Here is a 13,456-nt window from a genome sequence, read left to right as displayed (position 1 = left end):
CGAAAAACACTACAAAAAACCCATTTATTTCCAAGTTCCGTTGCCCCCGTACATGTCCCCGCTCCCAATGGAACTCAGCAACAGCAGCCGCGAGTGTGTCGCATACACTTTGGCGGCGGCGTGCTGCAATGTTGTTCGTTGAAAAGCGTCGACGACAAACGTACACACGAACCAACGAACGCCACGATATAGGTCCGGCGCAATTGTATTATTGCATTTTCCCTCTTCCCGTCATCGGTCTTTCCATCTGCGATCGACCGCCGCCGTGCGCTAGTGATATATTTCACCCCTTTCATATATATATATATGTATATATATATATATATGTATACACTCACCATGCGGATTGACGTGAAAGCAAACACGACGATAGCAGTGCGACGATCGGAGAGCAATGATATCCCCGGAGGAGACCTCGGAAAAATGATCGATGGGACCTGCGGATCGCGTTCGTTGTTACATAGTGTTATATATATTTATATTTATATAACGACGATTGTTTGGGCCCCGGACGTAATCAATAACGATTTTGCGTGTCTACCGCCGAGTAGGTGTTTTCTTTTCTTCCGTTTAATGGATGTAAAAAGTACCGATTTAAGGAAACGTTGGGCTGTAACATTTAGGTACCTGCAATATACACTATATCGTATCGTTGAAATTATGATACATTTATCATTTGTGGTCTGTACACAGTACGCGAGAAACACTGTACATAGTGAATAATTGTTATTAACATGATGATAATTCGTGGTACTGTATTTATTATTTATGTATTATAGAATAACTTATTATTACAAGAAATTTTATAAAATATAGTTGTCGACATTCCGATTTCCATCGGTTACTTTTAAAGTTTTAACAATATAATATATGAGTGGTCCAATCGTGATGGTTAGTCTTAGAGACACATAGAAGCATTAAAATGATCTTTTTTTAAACTCTTATTTCTAAATAATTACAAACCATAACATTAGGTTAATATGAAATATTTGACGCACATTAAACCATTGAAACTTCATATTGAAATGGTAAAAATGCATTTAAGAAAATATTTCTATATTTCTTGAAAGTTACGTAATATCCTAGATATTCCTAGTCCAAAAAATGTAAATAAGTTATTTTATATTAGTTTAGTCTATAATAATGTATGATATAATTGTATGGTGCTCAGATTTTAAAAATGTATTGGAATTTGGTACCACTAAATATAACGTTTAGAATCCATATTTAAGTCATAAATAATAATGAAAAAATATTATCTTCATAACATAAGAAGTTTATCATACCAAATACAGAATTGTTGAGGAATTATTATTCCAATAGAGGGATAAAATTATTTAATCAACTAACTACTAATATCAAAGTAATTGATAATAAATAATTTAGATCAATGGTAACATAAATTATATATGGGATAATTTGATTAATGTCTCGTTATTATTATTATTATTATTATTGTTGTTGTTGTTACTATAGTTATTTATTATTATCAATTATGAACTGAAAAACTATGCGTAAAAGTATTAATTATTGTAATAATTTTCCTACCCTCACCACGCGCTACATATAATTGCTTATAAAGAATATGTATCAACTTGTAAAATGTGTAAATGTGTAATATTATGAAGTTAAATTATCAAATGTATGAATAAAAACAATAATTTGAGGTAAACAGGTGGAAAACAGGTGCAAACGCTTAAATGCGTATAGATATATAACATCAAAGAGGGGACGACATCACTCATTTTCGCACTTAGTGCAATCACTAATTTGACAATAATTACATTCAATATTGAAATACACACAATTAGGGGGAAACAAATCTAATAGTTATGAATCAGTTTTCGGGTGTCAGTGATTTAGCGTGCTCGACACCCCCTAGATACCTCGCCGTCACCATTATAATCACTGTAAATCAAACCCTCCGTTCCAATAGGAAACTCCACTTTAAATAGACGCCGGGGTAAACGAAAATTGCAATTAGTGCTCATACCTTCCTTGTACAACAGTGACTGGACCGTTATAATCGCTATGGCGCAATACAACACACTTCGGTTCAAAAATACTTAAACTTTTTAACTCGATGAGATAAAAAAAAATATCATGACATATTAGTTTTTTAGGGTGGACAAATACTGAAATCCGTGGTACAAAAAATCCAAATCGTTCAAATTCAAATTCTACTCTGTAGATTTGATGCCAAGTAGGTATATACTACAAGAGAAGTTAATACAAAATAGAGTTTTTACCCAAATTCCTCGGCGTTCTTTGATGCGCCTCATTTCAACCAAACAACGCATGCGACGACGCATGAAACAGTATAATTGCATCGTATTGCCGTTTATCGCTGTCAAAAGCACTTAGATCGAAACAGAAGTTTGTCCTGTGTCTGTGAGTAATGAAAATACGACTTTTTAGCCTCGTCCCAGTATCATGTGCAAGTAAGTTGTATACAGATACTTAATTTCATCTCCGATGGATACGAAATGTACACAAGTATAAATTATTATATTATGTTAGTATTTTACGGTAAATTACAATAAACCGATAATAAGGTATTAACATTATCAAACACTGACATAGGTAGATAATTATCGTTATAAATAATATAAACTAGATATTCACACGGCTCTAGAAGTTGGATCCTTCAAAGACCATTTTATTTAGAAGTTATACTTTTGTTGTAATGTTGATGTCAATCACAAAAATAAAAAATGTTCAACTGACAAAAATTAACTCCAACAAAATTGGGCCTTATTGAATTTGAATTGAAATCATTACCAACTATATACTCCAACATCATAATTAGTTAGTTGTTGGTTGTCAATTGGTTTTGGTCGTGTGCTACATAGTACGTTGGTAGTCGACGACGCACCGGCTGCCACATAATATAGACAGTCAGTGAACGTAATCAGAGGTAATTTTCATTTCTCGTTTCTATTATATTTTGATATGATACCACATGAATATCCACGTCAAAAATTTAAAAAATTTTATTTCAATGATGAAATTATTTTCCTGGACATTCTAGACCACTTGACGATTTTAACTTGATATACATTGATCTGAAATCCCTGTTTTCATTACACTCAACGCAAATCTTATCCTTCTACAAAATATCTTTTTGTTTTGTTACAAAGAAAATAGATAAAAATGTATATCTAAAAAGAATATGAACAATTATTATTCAAACAAATAAATATTTTTTTGAAAAACAGAACCCAAGTTAAGCTCGGTCACTCAATACTATATATATTATTGTATCTGGACAGAAAAATATAAAATACCTGCACTTCATAGTCACGCTCGAATTATCGTCATCGAACGTCGCATCTGACGAAACCATCGCTTCGATATGGGTTTTGACGTTTACGAGGGTTCGCAAAGCCTACGCACACTCACACACACATACACACACACATACACCATATAAATCCGGACCAAGACGTTACACCGTTTTCAACCCGGCGGCAGCCTGCTGCAGCTCTGGCGCGGCCCTTAATTGACGAGCTCGATCAATATTTGCGTTCGACCATCGACAATTTATGTAACCCATGTAGTACGCATATATACGTACCCTCAAGTATATATATATATATATATATGTATTTGGCGGATAACAACAACAAATGACCGCCACCATCTCCCCTCGCCCTGACACCAAAAAATACACACCATAATATTAATATATACACACACACACTGCGTCTCGCCAAATGACGTCAACCGCAAAACCCTTTTTCATACCACCGACATCCACGCGCACGCGCACATCTGTCCCTCTATATATTGTGTAGACAGGTACGTGTGACGTTTATGTCCTGCGGTGGTGATTTCGACAAGTAAAATTAGACCAGTCGCCCACTGATCCGTTAAAGAACGTTACAGTCCCTCGTCGTTATATATCGTTCAGTGCTCGCACCTATAGTACCTACTTGTTGCCTTTCTCGACTTCCCCGCGTCGACGACGTCCCACGACTGAAAAACTTTGATTTTCATCATCCATTATAAGCATTTCGTAGGTATACATTATTTATATCTAATATAAATTAGTCACTTGTAATATAAGTGAGAATCGTGATTAGCGAACTGATGGAAAAATAATAATAACATATTATATTCAATCGTAGTTTCATTTAAATCGGAAGCCATCGGTTACAAACTCAATAAAGTATGTACCGTACCTATCCGTAGTTTAATTATTGGTTGAAATTAAAAGGTGTTGATTGTGCAATTTATTAGACGATCGCGAGCATCCAAACCTATATATAACATCATGTACCCATTATATAGCGTGTCCTACCTATCTATATATCATGTACAACTTGGATTTAAATTTTAGTCGTTCTAACAAAGTTGTTTTTGTGTTCAAGTTAACACGGGTGGTAGTTTCTGCGGGAAACCTTTACTCGACATTCGACCAACGGGCAACGATCCACTACCTTTTAAGACCGGTTAATGTAGAGAGAGTTAGCAAACCAATAATTACTCCTAAAAGTTTTAGTGGACAGATCCTTAACACCGGTACCTATTTACAGTATCTTGTATGTATGTTTCTACTAACTAAACTAAGTAAAGTATTACTTATTATAAAGGTAAATCAGGGATATTTGTTTACGTAGTTATTATAACAAACACACCTATTCACCGGCAAACCTCGAAATAGCGTCAAATTCTGCGCGTGGTGTTGCTGTCGATTGATCCCATACAGTCGTCGAGTGTATATAAATGTTTAATAGGTACGTAAGTCTAATTATTTAATCCTAAAAACTAAAAATGAATTTATAATTAGACATTTTTTTTTTTTTTGGTTACACATACCTTGCTTCAACTTATACAATAATTTAATCTTATTATTTGAGAAACAAAATTTAAATTTAGTTTAGTTGATCATACAATCTTTATGACAACCGTACCATTTTCACTGACCTTTTGTGTCACACTGTGCGTTTTCTTTGATTTGTATTTTGTTTTGATTATATCTATGTATAAGTTATAAATGCAATTTATAACACAATATAATTAAAAATATCAAATATTTGTACTAAAATAAATGATTGTGTGCACGTTCATATTTTTTGATTTATGATAAAATATAGTCGGTATCGTTACTACAGGTACTTGTCTGCGATCAACAGGGGTCTGAAAATTTCCTATGTATAATATAATATACAGTAGATAGTTTTTTTCAAACATTTGTACGGAAGACGTTTAATCTTTATGAACGAGTATTGTGAAAAATTCCGTAACTTACAGTAAAATGATTAAAAAAAAAATACAAAAACGAAAAAACCTATTAAAAATGTATATGTTTACTGTAAGTTTAAAATAAAAAGAGTAATATGTATCAACTTAAGAATCCGTATTGCATTTAAGTAATTTAAGACAGGTGGAGGGGTTGATTAAATAATAATTTAATATTTATAAACACTTCAAGACCGTTATTTAATATTTTTACAGCGTGAGGCCGAGAGAGGCATATAAAAATATAAAGAAAACTTTCCACTTTAGGATGAAAATTCTCAATACTTAGGAATATACACTGTGCAGTAGACTTAACACGGAAGAGTTTGAAATTGACTTTTTAAGCTATACGTATATTTTGGATTAAACATAGCTTAATTGGTTCATTAAGGAAAATATACAAAAAATAAAAAGGTTCTGTACCTTCAAAAATGACTAATATTAATAACTTTAAGATTAAAACCCCTTCTCTCTCGATCTTTAAATTATACAAAATATATAGACTTTTTCAGCACCGGAAACAAATGCTTTAAGAAAAAAATATTTTAATTATCAGAAGTAAACATTATTTATTGAATTAAAATACCCTGTATATATATATATATATATATATTATAAAAATTATTATCTATGAGGAAAACATTTTAAATGATCTGTCATTAATCAATTTACATAAAATTATTTATAATAGTTTAAGATTATAACGACTACTCAGCTGTGTAGCGAAACGTTCAAAGGGCTTTCATAGACAAGTAAAAGACAGGCGCGTGTTGACATAAAGGATGCAAAATCCTTTGCTAATGAGGCCGCCTGAATTTGTGTACATTTTTCACTTCCATCGCCACTCGTACTCTGATCGAAAGTGTTCGCGATGCAAAGAGAATGGATGTATATAGTAACGAGTGTAATTAACTTTTTCCAAAAACCATTCGTAGAATATTCTACAGCGCAATGCATGATTAAAAGGTCAATTCCGCCGTTCCCGTCCATTCGAACTCATTTTTTTCGATTTATATTAAAACTAGACATTATAACATGCCCCGCTCGTTAGCCCAGGGAAAATGTTGAATAAAAGATAGTGTTCTGCCTCCACTATATTTTCCAGCCACGATCCCACCACCTCCCCTGTCTACTATCACGTCCAACCCACCCCGGCAACCTTGTGGCACTACCTCTAGGGACACGAACGGGCTCTCTTTAATAATGTTAATGCCTCAGCACCTGTACGAATGATTTGTTCCCTCTTTTATTTGCGCTCCACAGACTGTACATAAAACATTGGATTTCCCGCAGACAATAGACTGCCCGACCGTTTCTACAAAGTAAAAATAAAACTACGTCCGGTGAAGTAGTGTTGGAGACGCATTATATTATTTTCGTAAAAAAAAAACAAAAAACAGAAGGAAAGAGAAAACTGTACAGCGAAAAAACAGTTGTCCGCGTAAAAATATGTCGATTGGATATGTATAATACCCAGAAACGTCGTCTATACAACCCGTGAGCTTAGAGACGTTCTAATGAAGATGAAAATATAAAATATATTACTATAGTTTACAGTGAATTTGTGAAATACGATCAATTGTTTTAAACCATCTAATAGTAGAATACCCATCCTCCCCCAAGACCTCAATTATTACCACTCTTAACTTGTTATTTTTCACATTTTTAAAACAATACAAAATCAAACCTATATAACATTGATTTTATAGCTTCAAATTACAACAGAAGGCAAACCGTTGATAATTTACAATTATTATGGACTACAAGTGATTACAAAAAAGAAAATTACACACATATATTTTAACAAGGCTCATAATATTTTTATAAGAATACAAATAGGTATATTATGAGACAAATGTAAACTCTACTTTTGGCAGTTTTGTTCATTCATATAATATTAATATATAACAATCAAAACCAATTAATGTATATACTATATACTTATACATTAATATATAAAACTATTAACATGTCAAATAATATGTTTAAATTTATTACTTAAATTATAATTTGTTTTTGTTTTGTTTGCAGGTACATATGATTAAATTGAAATAGAGTACAGAATCAATATGAACCGTGACTGTTCCAAGTAATATTTATTATTTATTTCATTATAATAATTGAAAGTCTATGTGTATGGACTATGAACTATAAATATTTAATATATTATAGTATCAAATATCTATATGGTTAATAATAATAAAAAAAAATTACTTATGGGCCAATTATACTTCACAAAATTGATTTTATATGAATATAATTTTGCTACCAATATTATAGTTTTTTAATACTTAGTACTAGACATTTAAAAAAAATGTTTGGTTTTTTGACATTGTTTTCCAACTCTTTGAAAGAATATTATTATATGGAATAATTTATATAATATGATGCATGAAATATGATGATTTTCATTCATAACTAGCACAGCTAATATTCTCAAAAAGTCAAAACATATACCTATAGGCTAAAATAGGTACCTACTACACTACTACTTATTTATTATTTATTTCTTTATACTATGTAATTAAAATGATTCAATACAAACATGGTATAGAATACAATAAATTAATATTGTTTTATGTAGAAATGTTTAATATATATTATTAGTTTATATTTTATGAATTGGTAAATGGTAGTTTACAAACATGCTTATGTCTGTTTCGTATAAACAGCATTGTCCGATAGTTTGATTGTTTTTTTATTAAGTAATTATATTAAAATTTAAATCCAAATTTTAGGTAGGTAACGTATTTGAGTTTTTGTTACAAATCATTTTAATTTACATTAAAATACACAAATATAGCAAATAGTTCATAATATTTAATCATTTCTTTTATAGCACTAGCAAAGTAGTGTAAAAAGTAAAAAAGTGAAAAAGTGTAAAAAGTACTGTCCAACAAAGTAGAAAAAATTCTAGACGTATTTTTAACATTGGTATTGCTGTTAAAGATTATATTTTGTTAAAATCGCTAAGAAATAAATCTAGAAAACCTGCAAGAATCTAAATACCCAATGAAAAAACTAATTAAATCTTAAATATCGATGTATGCATATATGACATGTAAAAATTATTTCGTTGCCTCTGCAGATAATAAATAATATCTCTATATAAAAATTATTTTATTGTATAACAATTATTAATGGTAGTGCATTGTTATAACGCTATGTGTTGGATAACATTGAGTCCACACTTTATGGCTGTATTTTAGTTTGCAGTCTACCAAAGTTTAATACGAATAAATATGTATATGAATATATGATGTATAATAGATAGGTGCCTACTTACATATTATTATATTTACCAACATTTTCGGTGTTGTTAATTGAGTTGAAAATATAATATAATCAGTATTAGTTAAAAACTGTTTGTGTATAAATGATTATAAGCGTATTGCATTATAATTAATGAAAATGTAAAATTAATACAAATTTAGACTAAAAAAGAATTAACATTTAAAAACAATGGATTTTCACTTCAAAAATGTTAGAAAAACTTTTCTTTTCCTAGTTCTATTTTTATATAATATTTTACATAACTGTCACATTTATAATACACGATATTTCCATTGTTAGAAAGAAGTTTCCGATGAAAAAAATATTACTTGAGGAATCTTTGTTACCATTAATAGAATGAAAATATTTTGCGAACATTTGACATTTAAAAAAAAAAACACAAATAACAAAATAAAACTGAAGGTATTGAAGTATGTACTACTTTGTATGAGTGTACTATAACGACAGTCAAAAACATAATATGCCACACATTCTTAATATAAGGAAATATTTCCAAAATTAGATAATAATAATGGGTAATCCGACTGTAATAAAATCAAATTATGAAATAATTTAAACCACGCATAATATTATACTTACATTATAATATAAAAACTTATATTTTATAGTTAGTTCAACATATTATATTATTACTAATATTTTTATGGTTGACTGGGTCCTAAAAAAGACAGCAGACATTATATTATTATAAAGCCGTGATGGTGAAATGGCTCTTGTCACTTTGCGTATTATAATACGTATTTATGCCAAACGATGAAACGTGGATCCGTATGACGTCATACGATACAGAATAATAATGATAATAATGTCGGATGGTCTCGATATTAGTTTTAGAGGAGTTACGATTGCCGTGAGGCGTCGGTATTATAATAGTAGGTAGAGGTACCTATTCCAATAAAAGTACCTATAATAGTACGAATACAAATATTGAGTTGCGAGAAGTCGCCTAGAGGTACCTAAATAACTGGTATCGTCGAAATACGTCTGAACAGCGGAGAACGAAATAATTTAAAATAAAGATATTATATTATTCTCGGTAAGCTGGAGTGGTTTTGTCGGTCGAAACTTTAATATCGCTGTCCCACATATAAGAAAGCTAATATAACAAACACGAAGCTGCAGTGGCATAATAGTACCGAGAGCAGAGCTCGGGTCCCCCTATATGTATATATTATACTGTAATACAAAAGTGAGAGTGGTAAAAACTTTTCCTCCCCAACTCGTTTGTGTGTGTGTGTGTGTGTGTGTGTGTGTGTGTGATATATATATATTTTTTTTTAACCCCCGAGGTTTCGAGTCTCTCCATGGTCTGAACTCCGGCTCGTGTGTGATTAAACTTTAAACAACGGCACAAACTTTATCGGACGGCCACTAGGTTTGGTCCTGCAATGATTTATAAGCGTCGCGGTGCCCGCAGTGACCACGAGGTTAATATTTATACATACGCTTGCGCAGGATACGAATATACAATGTGAATAGGGGACGAACATATTGCGATACCGGGGGTCACCGATTAATACTTTTTGGAGGGGCCCACATCGGAATTCGGCAAGTTTCCGGGGGCCATCAAAATGCAATGTATTACATAATATCACACCAAATAAAGTAAAGACAAAACATAAATAATAAAATGAAAACCAATGAAAACTTCAATAAATGATTCACCGGCAAACAGTAATAGGTAATTAAAAATAAATTTCTGGCTGCGGGCCAGATAAAATTCGTCCGGCGCGCGGTTTGTAGATCCCTGATTAAATATTATACAAATATTAGGCAAATAAATGGCGATTTGCGGTTGCCGTTTTTTCATTTCGATCTTTTTTTTTATGTGTCATTTTTATGTCCGCATCACGACCGGAGTCGGACTACCACAGCGGCGGAGGTTGGTGCTCACAGGAGTCGAAGGCCGGGAAAACGCTGTCGGAAAAATATCCCGCCCGTAATACCACCACGTCATATATGTGTGTGTGTGTGTGTGTGTGTGTGTGTGTGTGTGTGTGTGTGGGTGGGTGTGTGTACACGACCTAGATGCGTCCGGACGATTTTGATTGATTCGGCGGGAGAGGGACGGTGCAACGTGCAGGCCCATGCAGGATTCCCAGTGATTTAGTATCCGGCGAGCGCCCCTTTGCCCGGAAACGGGAAACGCCGGCGAGCCGCGGAAAATTCACACTTTTGATGAATGGCTATATGAAGGTTCGCGGTGGCAAAAAAATACCGAATCTTTCCTTATCGGCACATGGTCAAATGTTGTGCACGGCCGTCGTGTCCCGTTCCGAAATGTCCCCCGATCGTGCGGCGCCATGCACACCACACATGACGTGCCGGTATTGATATTGTTTCCGAAAGATTGTCGTGACGTTATGGCTGATTATATATTACATATTATAAACTAGAACGTATTACTTATATATTCTATTGGCAAACTCGTTGAAAAAACAAATGGAGGTTATGAGTTATGACCATTTATATAGGTACCTAATTAAATATATGAATAGTAATTTTCTCAATCATTCGACTCTACTAATGGGAAATTATATATACATAGTATGTAAACATTATCATCCGCGAAGCACTTTAACCACGTTTAATAAATAATATAAAATATCATTTGGATATTTTAAGTACCTATCGGCCATACTATAAGTATTATGGTACTGCAGTAAACCTATATAGTACCTACAGCACTTGATACGGCCGTCAGAAGTGTTTATTTCATATGATAATAATTTTAATGTCCATTATACCGAATCATCTGCAGTTCAATATCAATACTTGGTTTGACATAAGGGAATGGTTACAAATTAAAATTCATTACGATCCCAAATGGGACCTAATGTACAGAATATGTGTCAATGACCAAGGTGTCCGATGGGACGAGACAAATGTAGTAGAGACTGGTCATTCGTATTAATTTAGTCCTAGGATCTGTGTGGCACGTTACTTTCACAAAACGAATTGCACCCTTCGGGAAACATTGCGCAACGGTGGTTCGCGTCACAGTGAAAATCAATATTTCATTACGAGCCCTAGAGTAACGAAAAAGCCAGCTACACCTAAATAATACTTGTAATTTGCATTCAACGAAACGATTAATTAAAACCATTACAACGATGCTATATCGACTGCAAAGATTAAAAGGAATTTATCATCGACTCATTATCTCAGCGTGGACTATATTTTATAATATAATATCGTTTAACAAACCAATTGGGACGTTGCAGGAGATCGCGCTGTATAGTGTGTACAATATATATTTTATCGATTTCGTTGTATTTATTGTAGTTGCGAAGACCAAAAACGGCGCCGAATGCGGGTGGCGTGTAAGATGTGAAAGCGCGTAAAAGGGTGAATGATGAATAGCGACTTAATTGAATGACAGATTCCGGAAGAGTCCCGGTAGCCGAAGTTTTCTCGGGTAAAGTTCGGTCACGTTCACGAGTTCTCTGAATTCATATCGTGCCACATCATGGCAGTTTGATCATAGTATCATATTATGCCCTGGAGTTCATTCCTAAGTCCCATCCATCTCTGCGAATCTTTGTACAATACCGCGCTTCCTGATCGAGTGTACACCGAATTATTATAAGCACATTATTACGTCCAAAACGTTATGACTGAACTTTAAGAGTAATCCGAGAGTATTTCCAAGATAGCGCTTGCATCGAAATTATGACATGTAATATGGATGTATAACCTAACTAAAAATGGATATATATAATTAGAAATACAAATTTACAAGATCCCTATAATTTAGCTCTTTGATAAACCTATACAAATATACACATGGTTTAGTACTTCGATATTTGTAAAAATTATTTATGGAATTCTAAAACATGTCAGAAAGTATTATATATATTTTGATTAAAAATTCAACAGCAGATAACATTGACCATTGTACATTTTACTATTAACTGTAATATTATGTTAGCATAAAAATAAATATGATTTTATCTCGTTAGTCTTTATATATCTATTTACTATAGAGACTACCATGATGTACCAAAAGTGTGTCACCGACATTACAATTTACAATACAATATGCAGATACTTACGTGGTACAACACTAGAGATAATATTTGAGCGATCGTCAGATATTTCAATTCATTTATCATATCGTACAATAATATTATATTATACAGCACTTAGAAATGCATTATAACAATATTTGGTATACAAGTCAAAATTTGCGTCTCCAGTTCGGTCGTTCCGGGTGTCTATTATTATTATTTTTGTTGTTGTTTCGATGTGTAGGATGTAAGTATTCATTTCAACTATATACACGCGTGTAATACTACAACGTGTTTACCATTTGTTACATTATAAATTATATTTTACACAACTAAACTGCTAAGCCAATATTAATTATTATATTACAATGATAAAATATCATACACGTTATATACAATATGCAAGTACTAACGACTAACCGTAAATTTGAATATCTATTCTTAGAGTCATTTCCTAGTTATAGGTAGTTTTTGCGTGTACGCGATAATTTATCGCTATACTACGAAATTCGTGATTGTCCAAAAACATTATACTATACGTCAAATAACATTCACATAATGTAATATTAGGTCACTCCTTCGTAGATGATAATACAATGGAGGATTTCCTTTACACTCATTCCTTATTCCATTTCACTCTAAGTGAAAGAAAACAAATCTAATAGAATTATCTTATCGCGTAGCAAATACATTGGCATAAATAAAACACAAAACTTAACCAAATTAAATCCCCGAAAACATCAAACCAAACCATAATATGCTTAATTGAACTGAGGATTTCGAAGATTGACTCATACTCGGCTAACCCACAGATTTCCGATGAAAAGAAACGTGAGTCCGAATCTCTCCAGTCACCACAGAAATAACATCAATGCCCTGCATAATAATATCAAATGGTAGAATCTATC

General features: G+C 32.6%; 1 protein-coding gene across 12 annotated transcripts in view; it reads left to right on the top strand.

Annotated features, from left to right (window-relative positions):
- The window catches only part of LOC111041259 (protein turtle), a 109,702-nt gene that overhangs the window by 61,749 nt on the left and 34,497 nt on the right, over positions 1-13,456 (top strand). For 2 of the 12 annotated variants that reach the window (XM_022325483.1, XM_022325484.1), the window contains one exon: positions 7,276-7,333. The exons of the other annotated variants lie outside the window; for them this stretch is intronic. The gene's annotated coding sequence lies outside the window, so the exon portion shown is untranslated. The remainder of the gene's footprint in view (positions 1-7,275; positions 7,334-13,456) is intronic. 12 annotated transcript variants of the gene reach the window in all.

This window comes from Myzus persicae, unplaced genomic scaffold (assembly GCF_001856785.1).
Source record: "Myzus persicae strain clone G006 unplaced genomic scaffold, MPER_G0061.0, whole genome shotgun sequence".
Taxonomy (NCBI): domain Eukaryota; kingdom Metazoa; phylum Arthropoda; class Insecta; order Hemiptera; family Aphididae; genus Myzus; species Myzus persicae.
Note: the sequence above shows the minus strand (reverse complement) of the source record. Positions and strands in the feature narration are given on the sequence as shown.